Source organism: Oncorhynchus mykiss, chromosome 11 (genome assembly GCF_057628025.1).
Source record: "Oncorhynchus mykiss isolate SJ-2025 chromosome 11, ASM5762802v1, whole genome shotgun sequence".
In the NCBI taxonomy this organism is placed as follows: domain Eukaryota; kingdom Metazoa; phylum Chordata; class Actinopteri; order Salmoniformes; family Salmonidae; genus Oncorhynchus; species Oncorhynchus mykiss.
The window spans coordinates 36,121,860-36,138,104 of NC_143032.1; the positions used below are offsets into that span (position 1 = coordinate 36,121,860).

The following is a 16,245-nucleotide window of genomic DNA, read 5'->3' on the forward strand; positions in this document are numbered from 1 at the left end:
TGCTGCCCCCAGCCCCTGAGTCCGGCCGCCCCTGCTCGGAATCTGAGTGCTCCCCGCCTTGGTGGATTCCTCCTCGTGCATCTGGTGACCTTTAAACTTCCACAGAAAGTCCCAACCTGACTCACAGTCCCACCAGAGGACGGGACCGGGTGGATGGGCGACCACCACCTAGTCCCCTATCTATCCAGAGCCCAATGTCAATGCCTTCTGCCCACCTGCCTGGGCTCTCTCACACTGTGTTTGGCCCCTGGCCCTTCTCCGTGCAACCCGTAAGTAAAGAAGGAGGTGGTGGAAGACGCCTTCCATCCCCGACAAAAGCTAGGATCGAGGGCTGACTTTCAATAGATCGCTACATACGAAACCCTGACCCAGAATCAGGTTGTCTAGGAATGATTTAGCACCAGGTTCCCCACAAACATGCGGTGCACATCAGGAGAGGGGCAGCAACTCATCCGGCTGCACCCCTAACCTGGCCCCCCACTTATTCTACACCTCTCATGGCTCTCCACAGTGGAGGGGTTGAATGCACCCCAGCAAATGGACAAACTAACAGGTGTGCAATGTGTAGGACCACTGAGTGTACATTCTGAACCTTGTTTGAAGCCAGTAGGTCACATGACCAAAGAGCTATTGTAAATATGTAAATAAAAATGTAAATAAATAATTTAAAATAGTGAGAGATGTAATCGACAAAAAAAAAAAAAAGTGTGCAATGTGTGTCTATGCCATCGGGTTAGCTAGAACCAGTTTTGAAAGTTTGAGGAGTAATGGTTGTAGAGCTATTGAAATTTGAAAAATTTGATTTGTCACTATGTTGACGGTCCCTAACTGCTGTTGGTAGACATAAGGAAAACTACAGCCGAATATCCAACCTGAATCTGTCTTTACCTCGGTCCTTACCCCTTTGCCTTGTGTTCTTTGGGTCATCATTCTCCTTTTGCCAAGTACTTCAGATTTCTCAAGCCAAGCCCCTGGTGCGTTCGCTGACACAGATGTTTCAATGTAACTTAGATCAAGTCACCTTGAATTGAAACATGGCAATCTCTGTTTTCTGCCTACAGTTACAGCCTGCCAACCAGCCAATCAACAAACCAGCTGTAGCCCTTGGTAACTCTTCATACAGTGCCTTGCGAAAGTATTCGGCCCAATTTTTCAGTTTTTGATTTGTTAAAAAAGTTTGAAATATCCAATAAATGTCGTTCCACTTCATGATTGTGTCCCACTTGTTGTTGATTCTTCACAAAAAAATACAGTTTTATATCTTTATGTTTGAAGCCTGAAATGTGGCAAAAGGTCGCAAAGTTCAAGGGGGCCGAATACTTTCGCAAGGCACTGTAAGTCTTCCTTCTCCAGCCAGCTAACGTAAGGCGATTATCTGAATTGTTGAAATGAATTAACCCACCCAATTACTCAAATAAGCACCCCACTAGCCACTGTGTATATATCCCAATGACACAACCAATACATTTATTTCAGGATATAATGGATAGAGCAAGAAAACGCTGCTACAACAGGAAATGGATTGCCTTAAGCAGAAAGCTACTAAAGGACTGTAGCTTAAATAGGCCAGGCCAAGAAAGGCACATTGATCCTGCGGAGTCAGAGATTGCTATGGAATGCACACCAAGTCCTTATGACTTAGACACATCAAACAAAATCAGAGAATGTGACAAGCATGGAGTCAACAATGATGATGATGGGGAGATCAGTGAAGGGGACATTCATTGAGCCGATGATGATGATGGGGAAATCAGTGAAGGGGACATTCATGGAGACGATGATGAAATCAGTGAAGGGGACATTCATGGAGCCGGTGATGATGATGGGGAAATCAGTCAAAGGGATATTTCTGGGGACTCAGACAATGACACAGTGATGGAATCCACTCTAAGAGAAGACTTGGCCTCTTGGTTTGTTGTGAATAATATAAAGCACACCGTAAGCAGATGGTTTTCTCAAGATACTGAAAAAACATGGAGTTGATGATCTGCCATGTAGTGCACGTACATTGTTAACTGATAAACATGTGCGGGTCGAAATTAAGTCTGGCATTGACTATGTGTTTTTGGGAGTAGAGAACATGTTTAAGAAGAACTTAGACAAGTGTCCCAGTTGCTTCACAGATGAGACTGAGTATTTGAATGGGTCTCTGAATGTTGATGGACTACCCCTATTCAAGAGCTCAAAAAACATAACCTGGTCCGTGTTCTGTCATGTGGAAATTCTAAACCGAATGACCTAGACTTTCTTAATGATACCATACAAGAGATGAAGAAGCTTCAAGATGAGGGAATGGTGTATAGGGGCAGGCAAGTAAAAATCCTTCTGACATGTGTAGTGTGTGACACACCAGCCAGAGCCATGGTAAAATGGATTATATTCTCAGGATACTTCAGATGTGAGAGATGCAGCCAGAAGGGAGTCTGGTTTGGGTGAGTTACATATCAGGATGTAGAAGGCCTAGAGGCACGCACTGACCAGTCATTTAGAGAGCACACTCAACAAGAACATCACCAACAGGTGTCTCCATTCATAGAGTTGGACATTTGCATGGTGAAGGGCCTTCCCTATATGCATCAGGCTTGTCTGGGTGTCACAATGAAGTTGATTCTGACTTGGATGCACGGAAAGAGGGAAACAAGAATGTCTAGGGGTCATATTGTGAATATCAGTGCCCGCATGTTGGAGCTGAAACCGGTAGTGCTCAACATCTTTGCTCGTAAGCCTAGGAGTCTAGATGAAATCAAAAGATGGAAAGCCACTGAATTCCGTCAATTCATGCTATACACGGGCAAACTTGTGCTTAGGGCATCCTAAGACCAGACCTATATAACACTTTTTTGACCTTCTCAGTGGCTATGTGTATACTTGTCTGTCCAAACCTCATTGAGCAGCTCTATTACTTTGCAAAAGAACTGCTAGCCTATTTTGTCAAGAAGGCCAGTGAGCTAAACGGCCCAGAGTTTATTGTTTACAATGTGCATAGCATGCTCCACATTGCAGATGATGCAAAGCAATTTTGTGGACTGGACAAGTGTTCTGGCTTTCAGTTTGAAAACTACAATCAGAAATGAAAGAAGGTGGTCTGCTCTGGACACCATCCTTTGCCCAGATTATCAAACGTCTCTCTGAGTCTGTTTGCCAAGGAACAACAAAGTGTGAAATGCAGGAGGCCTGACAATGTGCTCCAGACAGGGAACAAGTTCTGCGAGTTGTGCAAGGAAGTGTCACAGGGCAGTGGGTTCCTCTGCAGGTTGTACCATGACCGTGAGTCATTATTTTCTGAGCCCTGTGTCTCAAGATTGATTGGAGTGTACCATGGTAGGACAGGGACTACCTCAATAAGAGTCCTTCCACTGGCAAGCCTAAACAAACCAGCTGAAATGGTGAAGGAGAGTGATGACTCTGCTATGTTTCTGAGAATCCTTCACAAGATGTAAGAGGTTGTAAGTGCCATACTGAAATAACAGTATAATGATGTCTTCAGAGTAGAGTAGCCTAATCAACAGAGTTCTCTGATGTGTCACTCAACTGCTCAATGAATAGAGGCTTGTTTCATTTTGCAGATGCCAGTGTATGCAGTGGTGGAGTTCCACAGTGAAACTCCAGTCACGGTGGCAGCAGTGGTCAAGTCATGGATCGTGACCACCAAGAAGGTGCTAACTTCTTTAGAAGCTGTGAAATAGAACCATAACATTAAGCTAATTCACATTTGGTCTGTACTGTGCTGTTAATGCCCGTGGATGACAATCAAGTACATTTTCCTTTCAGTGATTCCTGTGCTACTGGCCATCAACAGGCTACAACAAGAAGCTGACGAGAGGTGACGCTAGGGCTGGGCGATATGGCGATATATATATCGTGTGACAATAGAAAAACGCATATGATTTCATATTATGCTGTATCGTTTATTTCGATGTGTCGCAAATCACTCTTTACGGCAATATTTTTCGTCAATTGGACGACACTTTGCGTGCCGTGTGGAAGGAAATGTGCAACACTAACAAACATGGAGGAGAGTGAATGTGACACAGAGCACGGAGACACGGAGCTCGTACCTAAAGGAGGGGTCACATGGACGTGGTTTGGGTATGAAAAGTCTGACACGGACCAGAAAACCGCCCTCTGCAAAATATGCCGCAGGCCGGTCCTGACAACAGGCTCAAACACCACTAACCTATTTTACCACCTACGCAAGAATCACGTGAAACAGTACGGAGAGAGTCTACGGATGAGACCCCAAAAAGTAGAGTTGAGTGCTCAAAACAAACCCCCGACTCAGACGCTGCAAGAGGATTTTTCCCGGGGCACATCATATGGCAAAGAATCAGGAAGATGGAAGGAGGTAACAGCTGCCGTTACAACTTACATCTGCAAAGACATGTCCAGAATTTACACGTTCGAGAAACGGGAGTTTCTTGATTTGGTGCTAACACTCGACCCAAGGTACCAAACTGATATGTGACACGTATTAATACCAATATACATGCAAAACAGGCAAGCACCCCAAAATATTTATTTCATTTTAGGCCTATATTTATTTTGTTTGCAACTATAGTTGAAGTGTTTTCTATTTACCTTTTTAGATTTTATACAATAATATTTTATATTTTGTTACATGCTAAATAAAAAAAAGAAATAAATCAAAATGATTAAGTACCTTTTATTTGTTGAGTGTAATTCAAAATGTAATAAGAAATAGGCCTTTACATGTGGTCATTTTATATAAACTATTTATTCATTGAATTTACAGAAAATCTGCTATATCGTGATATGCATCGTTATCGGGATATGAAATTACCTATATCGGGATATGAGAATTTGGCCATATCGCCCAGCCCTAGGTGACGCTCCTGACAAGGAGAGGTGGCCTAAATATTGCAGCCATGTCATCCCTCACACAACAACTGGTAAAAGTGTACCACCGATGTAGTTTGTCCATTATCAACCAACAGTCACTGTCACGTTTCTGTTCTCCCTAATGTAATCCTATTTGTTCAAATTTCTCAGAGGACTGCTCCAAAGTACGCCAATTTGCAAAAAAAGCTGGGGAAAAAACTAAAATGTGGAAAGCACTAGCGAAATGGAGGCACGACCACACACCATCCCAGCTCGTCACCAGACTGGTTGTTATGATGACAGCAAGCAGTAAGTTGATTATACACTGAGTATATTAACATAGGCACAGATCCGATGCATATGACACGTTTTCTGTTTTGTATCTAGCAACTGATATAGATGAGTTCTTTATGGAACCCTGCTTTCCAGAGAGAACTTTACGTTTACCTCTACCACCCAGATGTCAGGACACAAATGAAGGTGTCTAACATGGAATAATTATTTATTATTTCACAACGAACAGAATTTTGTTCCAATGCAATAAATCATGCATCTTATGATTTGTAATTACCCAAAGATATCCCACAAAAAGGAAAAGTCTCCAAAGTGTCCAGTGAACCACAAACTGTGTCATGCAGTGAGTATTGAGAGGAACCAACATTTTGGACAGTGACCTACACTCTATGGCCAAAGGTATGTGAACACCCCTACTAATTATTGAGTTCAGAAGTTTCAGCCACACCCTCACTAACAGGTGCATAAAATCCAGCTAAGCCTTTGCATCCAGTGAAGGGCCATCTTAATGCTACAGGACACCAAGACACTTTAGACGATTGGGTGCTTCCAACTTTGTGGAAACAGTTTGGGAAAGGCCCTTTCCTGTTCCAGCATGACTGTGCAGAACAGACACACTCCACAATCTTGTGGAAAGCCATCCCAGAAGAGTGGCAGATGTTATAGCCGCAAAGGGGAGCCAATTCCTTATTAATGCCCATGGTTTTGGAATGGGATGTCCAACAAGCTCATATAGGTGTGATGGTCAGGTGTCCGCATAGTTTTGGCTGTATAGTGTATATAGGATATCATCAAATTAAGTTGACACAATTCATTTCAAATCTGAGGTGGAGAAGTGCCGATCTAAAATATGTGTCACTGTCCATTTATCTTTGGTGTTGACTGTAATGGCATATTGAATTCACATACCTGCGTTTTCATCTAATCTTCTACAACTTCCTACAGGTCTACCAACCAAAACAACAACTGGCGGAGTAGCGCTACCTGCAGCATCCAGTAAGGATTTTACACGCCTGTTACACTACACAGTCAACCACCCTTAGTAGTGCCCAACAGTATCAACACATCCCTCTCTATTTTCCCCTCAACCAAAACCGTTGTTTTTTCTGAAATGTCATAATGCACTGTTAAGCATGAATGAATTGCTTTACGCTAAACCTCCTATCCATCCTCATAGGTCTCCAACAAAAGGAATCTGCATCCACAAGTGCCGTGCAGTCTCAGGAGATAATTGCAATGATGTCTTGTTAGTACTGTACATGTTCACCTGTTATTTAACAGTACTTTGGTCAAAATAGCAACTCCCCTTGAATCCTTTCTGCTTAAACCCCGTGTTTAATTACTATGTGTTATGTGTCTCCGTTCTAATCAATGTCGTCTTGCTAAGCCTTCCAGACACAGATACTGATGAAGCGAGACATTATAATTGCGAATCAGCAAGAGCAACTGAGGCTCCTTAATGCTACAAGGCCATCGACCACAGCTGAGGACCTCGACATTCTGCAATCACCGTTAGACTCTGTGGCTGATCTGAAGCTACTGTGTAGCGGAGCTCAACAGAGGAGAATCTTCGCAAACAATTGGTATGTTCTCACTCTTCTTCAACACAAAAAGATAAACACCGGCCCAATGAAGTATTATAGGGCTACTAATGTAGGTCACATCTTTTTCATTGTTTCTGTCAGACATACCAGTAATCAAATTCTCAATTACTCGACATGCCTAAATATACATTAGTAACTATACAACCTATTAAGTTGTCGACGGGTCTATTTCATGGGTACAGCCATGTTTGTTTACTTCACCACTATCCCATAATGCTAGGTGACTTTCTTATTCTGTAACGTTACATCGGTCTCCAGAGAAGAGGAATCGCAGATAAACAGGACGAGCTCTGTGTGCCCAAATGGTGTGAGAGAGCACGAGCTGACTGTGCCCCTCAAATAAATGTTACTAGGCCAATGATGAGTTCTAACACTCAGTTACTTTGTTTCAGACCACAGCACCTGAAATAACGGAGAGAGACAGAAGGAGCACAAGCACAGAGTCGACCCTTAAGCCTTTTGACTAAAGAGTACATTTTTATTAAATGTCCAGTGGTAAAAAGGGAAATAATGTAATTCACGGCTAATCCAATTATAGTTCATCAAGAGTTAGTAATTAACAGTTGTATATTGTATTTTGTATTTCCTTGTTGGGTAAATGAATCAAATGTTATCTATAAGAGTCCCCTTTTCAGTCATGTATGTGGCAAAAATATTATTGATGTAAAGGTCTGCAATAGTAGAAATGTCCTTTCTCTTCCAAAATAAAAAAGTGTTGTCAGTTAGTGGGGGGAGCATGGTCACGGCAAATAGGAGTACAGACAGAGGTCTCCGGGAGACCAAATGTTTTCCTTATTTGATACCAAATATCATGATTTTTTTTGCATAAAGTTATTGCCGTAATACCTGTTAGTTGATGAAAAGAGAAGTGCTGGAAGAGAGATGTAGTGTATATCTTCTTCAATAGCGAGCCATGAAGGGGTGGAGAGTTCTACTATGCCAGGGTATGCATCCTGCCAATAAAGTCAGTGCTCTAGCATTTGCTGCCCAATAATAATGCTGAAAATTTGGCAGGCTCAGACCCCCTAATTGTTTGGGCTTGATTATACGTTTAGAGATACGGTGTACTTTGTATCCCCACACAAAAGGCAGATAATAAAATCCAAGGATTTGAAAAAGCTTTACTTAAAAATATAGGCAGATTCTGAAAGAGAGAAAGAAATCTGGGGAATGTAACCATTTTAATAGCGTGCCTCTATGTTGCGCTTCAGCTTGACGAGGTAGTTCAATTTATAAATCAATTTAGAGTCCTTAGGGATGATAACCCCTAAATATTACATTTAGTCACGTGTGATTTAAAAGGTATATGTTTAAGGAACTCTGGGTTTAAGTCACCTTTAGGAGGCATGAATTCACTTTTATCCCAGTTTATGGTGTACCGAGAGTTCTCCAAATTATTCAATGAGATCCAACAGCGGTGGAAGTGACTCTTCGGGGCGTGAGACCAACAAGATGATGTGCATAGAGCGAGAATGGGTGATCAACCTTGCCTATGTTTAGAGGAGCAATGGCAGGATGGCTGCTGATACTGATAGCTAGGGGTTCCATAGCAATGGTGAATAGCAATGGACTCAAGGGGCATCCCTGGCAGCAGGAACGTTGAAGTGAAAACGGAGGTGATTTATTGTAATTTGTGAAAACTGAAGCCGTCGGGCACGCAGAGTATTTCAACCCAAGAGACAAAACTCACCCAAACCAAACTTGGTCAAATGCTTTTTGAGCGTCAAGTGCAAGTATTGCAACTTTAGAATCTTTGTCATGTCTGGAATACATGATATTCAGTCGACTAATGTTGTAAAATGAAAATTTGCCTGCGATAAAACCAGTTTGGTCATGATGAATTATAGTCGAAATGCATTTATTTAGTCTGTTCGCGAGTATTTTAGTAAACACCTCGAGTTCACATCCGAGGAGGGCAATAGGACGATATGAAGATGGATCGGCATCTTTATCTTTCTTTAATATTAGGGAGATATTAGTTTCAATGGAGTGTTTAAACAGAGGAGTAACCTTTTCTGAATAAACTTTGTAAAACTTCATACCAAAGCCATCAGTGCCAGCCGCTTTCCCATTAGGGAAGGAACGTACTGCAGAGACAACCTCTTCGAAAGTTCTCTGCATTTAGCTCCCTTTGAGCAGCGCCGCATAATTTAGGTAGGGAAAGGGAATGGCGGAAATCAGACATTTTTGCGGTATCTGCAGTGGTCTTTGAGGTGTAGAGGTCTTGATAAAACGTTGTGAAATGTGTTAATTCCTTTTGGGTCCGTAGTAACAGCTCCTGTACTAGATTTAATTCTATGACTAGCTCTATTGATTGGCCTGTATACCTCTCAGCTGGTGTGCCAGTAGTTTTTCCCGGTTTGTCACCCAACTCAAAGTGTTTGTTTAATCTTTAATAGCATTGTGTTTACTTGGTTAGAGAAAATAGTATTGTATTCATATTTTAGTCATTCAACTTGGCGCTTCTACATAGACTCTCTCAAGCTCCGGTAGCTGGGCCTCAATTTCTAATCTTCTCTGCACCGAGGTAAAGACAGTTTCAAGTTGGATATTAGACGGATATTCTCGCTTCAAACTTCAATAGCTTTCAAACCACTTGAGCCAAATAAGTGTCATGATGTAGGAAAAATTGCGGGAAACATTGCACTGGTCATATTTTCACGATTTGGACATTCATTCACTTTCCAAAGCTAATTAACATTTGGAAATGTGAGCGACATCTTGTATTCCTAGTTGAATTAGTTAGGGAGTGTAAACCAAGTACAAACTTTTTTTACATTCGAATTTCAATAGCTCCTTGGTCATGTGACCTACTGACCTCAACCAAGGTTCAGAATGTTCACTGACTACCAGTTAGTTTGTCCATTTTCACTCGATTTTACATGAATTTTTATAAAATTTTACATTTCAGTAGCTCCTTGGTTATGTGACCTACTGACTTCAAAGAAGGTTCAGAATGTACACTCAGTGGGCAAGTCAGATCCGTAATGTCGGAATAAGGATTGGCTCTAAGGGCTAGGTTGGTCGGGCTGGGGTGCGAAGCGGGACTCTCGCCGCGGCTGGAGAGCAGTCGCTCCGTCGCCCTCTCGCCGCCGGAAGTTCATTGTGCGGCCCATCTCGCGGTCTGTTGTGCGTGGTCTCGCAAGTGGATGCGTGCGGATTCGTCAGGGTGGTGTCCGTCAGCGGGCTTGGATCCGCGGACAGGGGTTGGATCCGCGGACAGGGGTTGGATCCGGCGGTTGGTGACGGCGACTCTGGACCGCGCCGGGCCCTTCTCGCAGATCTCCCCAGCTACGGCGCTCGCCGGTCCTGTTCGTGCTGGGTCTCATTGGCTCCTATCAGCTGACTTAGAACTGTTGATGCAATGTGATTTCTCCCCAGTGCTCTGAATGTCAAAGTGAAGAAATTCAATGAAGCGCGGGTAAACGGTGGGAGTAACAATGACTCTCTTAAGGAGTCCTTAGCCTTAGTAAGGGAGATAACGAGGTAGCCCTCTAGCAGGGCTCTTCGAATCCCTCCCTGTATGTCACCTGTTGTCGCTAACGATGCAAACCAAAACGGGAGTTACCTCGTTACTAGTCCGTACGCAAAGAGAGTCTTGCAGATGGTGATGGGTGTTGATTGTTAACGGTAGGCGGAAGTCGGTCCTGGAATATGGGACTTTCGGTCAAGCATAAAAATGTGAGGGGGGGGGGTTCCACCAGACTCAATGATTTGCTGCGGGGCTCTTGTAAACTAATCCTGACCTTGACAGGAAGCCAATCAGAGAATGATGTCTCAAAATGATGTCTCTGGCTTTGGCTGGGAGGGGGGGGGGTTTAGTCCTGCGAGACGGCTGATGAAAGTGTACTACTGGCATCAGTCTGATCACAGAGCGGCTGTGGTGAAACGTTTAAAACACACGTCCCTTAGCTAACTCTAAACTGCGAAGGTTTGAATCGAATGCGGGCTTCGGCTGGACCCGCTAACAGTGGAGCACTAAATTGAGATGGAATGTGCTTAGCGGTTATGGACACCGCCATATCTCAGGTCCGCCTGGGTGCGGGACTCTACACATTCTATGTGGGAGCTCTCCTCCACACTCCTTGGAGCATGTAGTGGAGATGGCATGTGCCTTACCATTAGCTGACACTACCAGGCCTCAGGCTTGCCTGAGTGCAGGACACCACACATTGTAGGTCAGGAGGTCTCCTCTATGCTCACTAGACTCGAGGCGGAGACTAAACCCATTGGCCCTACAGTGATAGAGCATTGCATGGATCTGGATCATGCCCTACGAAGTAGGGAGAGGTATCTCCAGCTTGTCTGGGGAGGGAGGCCTACATATGTTGTGGGTAGTACCATCCACGTCCATTGATTTGCTGCAGACCCTCTACAAAATATTGACTTTGGGATGGTGAATAGATACAGTGCCTTGCGAAAGTATTCGGCCCCCTTGAACTTTGCGACCTTTTGCCACATTTCAGGCTTCAAACATAAAGATATAAAACTGTATTTTTCTGTGAAGAATCAACAAGTGGGACACAATCATGAAGTGGAACAACATTTATTGGATATTTCAAACTTTTTTAACAAATCAAAAACTGAAAAATTGGGCGTGCAAAATTATTCAGCCCCCTTAAGTTAATACTTTGTAGCGCCACCTTTTGCTGCGATTACAGCTGTAAGTCACTTGGGGTATGTCTCTATCCGTTTTGCACATCGAGAGATGTTTATTTTTGAACCATTCCATTGCAGATTTTGCTTTATATTTTGGATCATTGTCTTGTTGGAAGACAAATCTCCGTCCCAGTCTCAGGTCTTTTGCAGACTCCATCAGGTTTTCTTCCAGAATGGTCCTGTATTTGGCTCCATCCATCTTCCCATCAATTTTAACCATCTTCCCTGTCCCTGCTGAAGAAAAGCAGGCCCAAACCATGATGCTGCCACCACCATGTTTGACAGTGGGGATGGTGTGTTCAGGGCGATGAGCTGTGTTGCTTTTACGCCAAACATAACGTTTTGCATTGTTGCCAAAAAGTTCCATTTTGGTTTCATCTGACCAGAACACCTTCTTCCACATGTTTGGTGTGTCTCCCAGGTGGCTTGTGGCAAACTTTAAACTACACTTTTTATGGATATCTTTAAGAAATGGCTTTCTTCTTGCCACTCTTCCATAAAGGCCAGATTTGTGCAATATACGACTGATTGTTGTCCTATGGACAGAGTCTCCCACCTCAGCTGTAGATCTCTGCAGTTCATCCAGAGTGCATCTTGGCTGCATCTCTGATCAGTCTTCTCCTTGTATGAGCTGAAAGTTTAGAGGGACGGCCAGGTCTTGGTAGATTTGCAGTGGTCTGATACTCCTTCCATTTCAATATTATCGCTTGCACAGTGCTCCTTGGGATGTTTAAAGCTTGGGAAATCTTTTTGTATCCAAATCCGGCTTTAAACTTCTTCACAACAGTATCTCGGACCTGCCTGGTGTGTTCCTTGTTCTTCATGATGCTCTCTGCGCTTTTAACGGACCTCTGAGACTATCACAGTGCAGGTGCATTTATATGGAAAGGCACTGTATGCATGTTCAAGTTCTCAATTGTTTTGGTTTTATTTCTTGTTTGTTTCACAATAAAAAATATTTTGCATCTTCAAAGTAGTAGGCATGTTGTGTGAATCAAATGATACAACCCCCCCAAAAATCTATTTTAATTTCAGGTTGTAAGGAAACAAAATATGAAAAATGCCAAGGGGGTGAATACTTTCACAAGGCACTGTAGACATTCTGTATGACTCAAAAAGGATAAACATGACAATGAGGCTATCCCCACTTCTTCTGAAGGTGTTTAACTAAACTGACACATTGTAGTGAGATAAGCCCTAGTCTCTTGTGACAGACCGTTACCAGTACTGGGTTCTGAGATTATACACTGCACAAAAAAAATAAAGGGAAAACTAAAAAACATATCCTAGATCTGAATGAATGAAATATTCTTATTAAATAGTTTTGTCTTTACATAATGTGCTGACAACAAAATCACACAAAAATTATCAATGGAAATCAAATTTATCAACCCATGGAGGTCTGGATTTGGGGTCAAACTCAAAATTAAAGTGGAAAACCACACTACAGGCTGATGCAAGTTTGATGTAATGTCCTTAAAACAAGTCAAAATGGGGCTCAGTAGTGTGTGTGGCCTCCACGTGCCTGTATGACCTCCTTCAACGCCTGGGCATGCTCCTGATGAGGTGGCGGATGGTCTCCTGAGGGATCTCCTCCCAGACCTGGACTAAAGCATCCGCCAACTCCTGGACAGTCTGTGGTGCAAAGTGGCGTTGGTGGATGGAGCGAGACATGATGTCCCAGATGTGCTCAATTGGATTCAGGTCTGGGGAACGGGCGGGCCAGTCCATAGCATCAATGCCTTCCTCTTGCAGGAACTGCTGACACACTCCAGCCACATGAGGTCTAGCATTGTCTTGCAGTAGGAGGAACCCAGGGCCAACCACACCAGCATATGGCCTCACAAGGGGTCTGAGGATCTCATCTCGGTACCTAATGGCAGTCAGTCTACCTCTGGCGAGCACATGGAGGGCTGTGCGGCCCCCCCAAAGAAATGCCACCCCACACCATGACTGACCCACCGCCAAACCTGTCATGCTGGAGGATGTTGCAGGCAGCAGAACGTTCTCCTCGGTGTCTCCAGACTGTCACGTCTGTCACGTGCTCAGTGTGAACCTGCTTTCAACTGTGAAGATCATAGGGCGCCAGTGGCAAATTTGCCAATCTTGGTGTTCTCTGGCAAATGCCAAACGTCCTGCACGGTGTTGGGCTGTAAGCACAACCCCCACCTGTGGAGGTCGAGCCCTCATACCACCCTCATTGAGTCTGTTTCAGACCGTTTGAGCAGACACATGCACATTTGTGGCCTGCTGGAGGTCATTTTGCAGGGCTCTGGCAGTGCTCCTCCTGCTCCTCCTTGCACAAAGGCGGAGGTAGCGGTCCTGCTGCTGGGTTGTTGCCCTCCTACGGCCTCCTCCACATCTCTTGATGTACTGGCCTGTCTCCTGATAGCGCCTCCATGCTCTGGACACTACGCTGACAGACACAGCAAACCTTCTTGCCACATCTCACATTGATGTGCCATCCTGGATGAGCTGCACTACCTGAGCCACTTGTGTGGGTTGTAGACTCCGTCTCATGTGACCACTAGAGTGAAAGCACCGCCAGCATTCAAAAGTGACCAAAACATCAGCCAGGAAGCATAGGAACTGAGAAGTGGTCTGTGGTCCCCACCTGCAGAATCACTCCTTTATTGGGGGTGTCTTGCTAATTGCCTACAATTTCCATTCGTTGTCTATTCCATTTGCACAACAGCATGTGAAATTTATTGTCAGTGTTGCTTCCTAAGTGGACAGTTTGATTTCACAGAAGTGTGATTGACTTGGAGTTACATTGTGTTGTTTAAGTGTTCCCTTTATTTTTTTGAGCAGTGTATAAGGCCTGACTCATGGCTGATCAGAAATTATTCTACACAGTTTTGAGACAATTTACAGATGTAGGATCTTAAGGAATGCAGATGAGCTTCATGATTTCCATAAATTCACTGAAAACCAGGCCTTCCGGGTGGCGCAGTGGTCTAAGGCTGTGACACTAGAGATTCTGGGTTGGAGTCCAGACTCTGTCACAGCCGGCCGCGACCGGGAGACCCATGGGGCGGCGCACAATTGGCCCAGAGTCGTCCGGGTTAGGGAGGGCTTGGCCGGCAGGGATATGCTTGTCTCATCGCGCACTAGCGACTCCTGTGGCGGGCCGGGCGCAGTGCACACTGACCAGGTCGCCAAGTGTACGGTGTTTCCTCTGACACATTGGTGCGGCTGGCTTCCGGGTTGGATGTGCATTGTGTCAAGAAGCAGTGCAGCTTGGTTGGATTGTGTTTTGGAGGACGCACGGCTCTCGACCCTAGACTCTCCCGAGTCCGTATGGGAGTTGCAGCGATGACACAAGACTACTACCAATTGGATACCATGAAATTTGGGAGAAAAAAGGGGTGAGAAAAATAATAATTCACTGAAAACCCACACTAACACATGGTTATATTAACTCTATTGCACTTTTCATGTAGCCTACTTTTGACCAATAAAAAAATATTACCATTTTGGACAAAATGTTTAAAAAAAAACTAAAATCTGCATTTATTCACATTAAAATGATTTTGTCTTAGATATAAGATATATTTTCTTGCACATTGTTGTTTCCTCACCCTCTCTCTTCTGCATGTTCTTCCCAGTGACTGACTGCCTTCTTCTCTGATGCAGTGGTACGTCTACTTTTAGAACCAATGATCACGTTTCCTTCAGCATCAGTCACTCCCAAGTCCCCTTTGACTTCTGTTACAATCAACTGGTAATTAGAAAAGGTTTTAGGGTTAACGCGCACACCACACACACACTTCGCAAACACATTTTCTCCAGCTACTTTTAAAACTTGTCTTGTGAATAAAAAGTTTAATTTCATCAAGCCATGTTTGCAAATGTGCTCTGCTAGAAAGACAACTTTGTTTGCATTTGAGTTTACTTACCAGACTGAAAAACATTCCTAATGTGATTTATACAAATGTAATTACACTACAACATCTTCTGAAGAGAGTTTAGCTCATGTCTGAAAGCAGAGAGAAGCCTTTTCTACCACATAGAATTGCCTACAGCGAAAAATTTAAGAATACAACAGTGATAAGTGACTGGAACCTGGGCCCCTATTCATAAAGCATCTCAGAGTGCTGATCTATAGGATCAGTTTGTTTTAGCCTTGAATATGAACAGGTGGGACCTGATCCTAGATCAGCACTCCTACTCTGAAACTCTTTATGGATACGGGCCCTGGTATGTTTGTTTCAGACCGATGGTCATATGGTTCATACTGGCTAACCCACATCCTGGTCTCTCCACATGTTAGAGGTATGTGACAGGCTGCTCATTATATTCTGGTGACTTAACGCATCATATGTTTCTAACATCCATCTTTTCTGGTGGCCCAGACAGACACCCACGCTAGACTTTTTCTATTCAGCGCTCATAACATGGTCATGTGTGTAAGATGCGGATACGTTGTTCGTTTCCTTTATCATGGGGGATTGGAGCACTGTTGCAGCATAGACGTCTATATAGCAGTTTACAGTGCAGTCGGAAAGTATTCAGACCCCTTGACTTTTTCCACATTTTGTTACCTTACAGCCTTATTCTAAAATGTATTAAATCGTTTTTTTTTCTCAATCTAGAATTTTTTGCAAATGCATTAAAATTAAAAAAACAAAAATATAAGATTTACATAAAGTATTCAGACCCTTTACTCAGTACTTTGGCAGCGATTACAGCCTTGAGTCTTCTTGGGTATGACGCTTGGCACACCTGTATTTGGGGAGTTTCTCCCATTCTTCTCTAAAGATCCTCTCAAGCTCTGTCAGGCTGGATGGGAAGCATCGCTGCACAGCTATTTTCAGGTCTCTCCAGAGATTTTTGATCAGGTTCAAGT

General features: G+C 43.7%; 2 long non-coding RNA genes across 3 annotated transcripts; one reads left to right on the forward strand and one right to left on the reverse strand.

Annotated features, from left to right (window-relative positions):
• Window positions 1-3,982: 3,982 nt before the first annotated feature.
• On the forward strand, window positions 3,983-8,437 carry LOC110535625 (uncharacterized). Of its 2 annotated transcripts, XR_002475284.3 has the most exons (7): window positions 3,983-4,446; window positions 4,754-4,910; window positions 5,011-5,148; window positions 5,417-5,532; window positions 6,079-6,129; window positions 6,311-6,716; window positions 7,130-8,437. It is a non-coding gene; the product is annotated as an uncharacterized LOC110535625 (long non-coding RNA). The 2 variants fall into 2 exon arrangements; XR_016484457.1 differs by lacking the exon at window positions 4,754-4,910 and having other exon boundaries at window positions 3,986-4,345.
• A 5,753-nt stretch (window positions 8,438-14,190) lies between these two features.
• On the reverse strand, window positions 14,191-15,088 carry LOC149979572 (uncharacterized). The gene is made up of 2 exons (XR_016484458.1): window positions 14,978-15,088; window positions 14,191-14,725 (listed from the first exon to the last, which is right to left on the reverse strand). It is a non-coding gene; the product is annotated as an uncharacterized LOC149979572 (long non-coding RNA).
• Window positions 15,089-16,245: the final 1,157 nt, after the last annotated feature.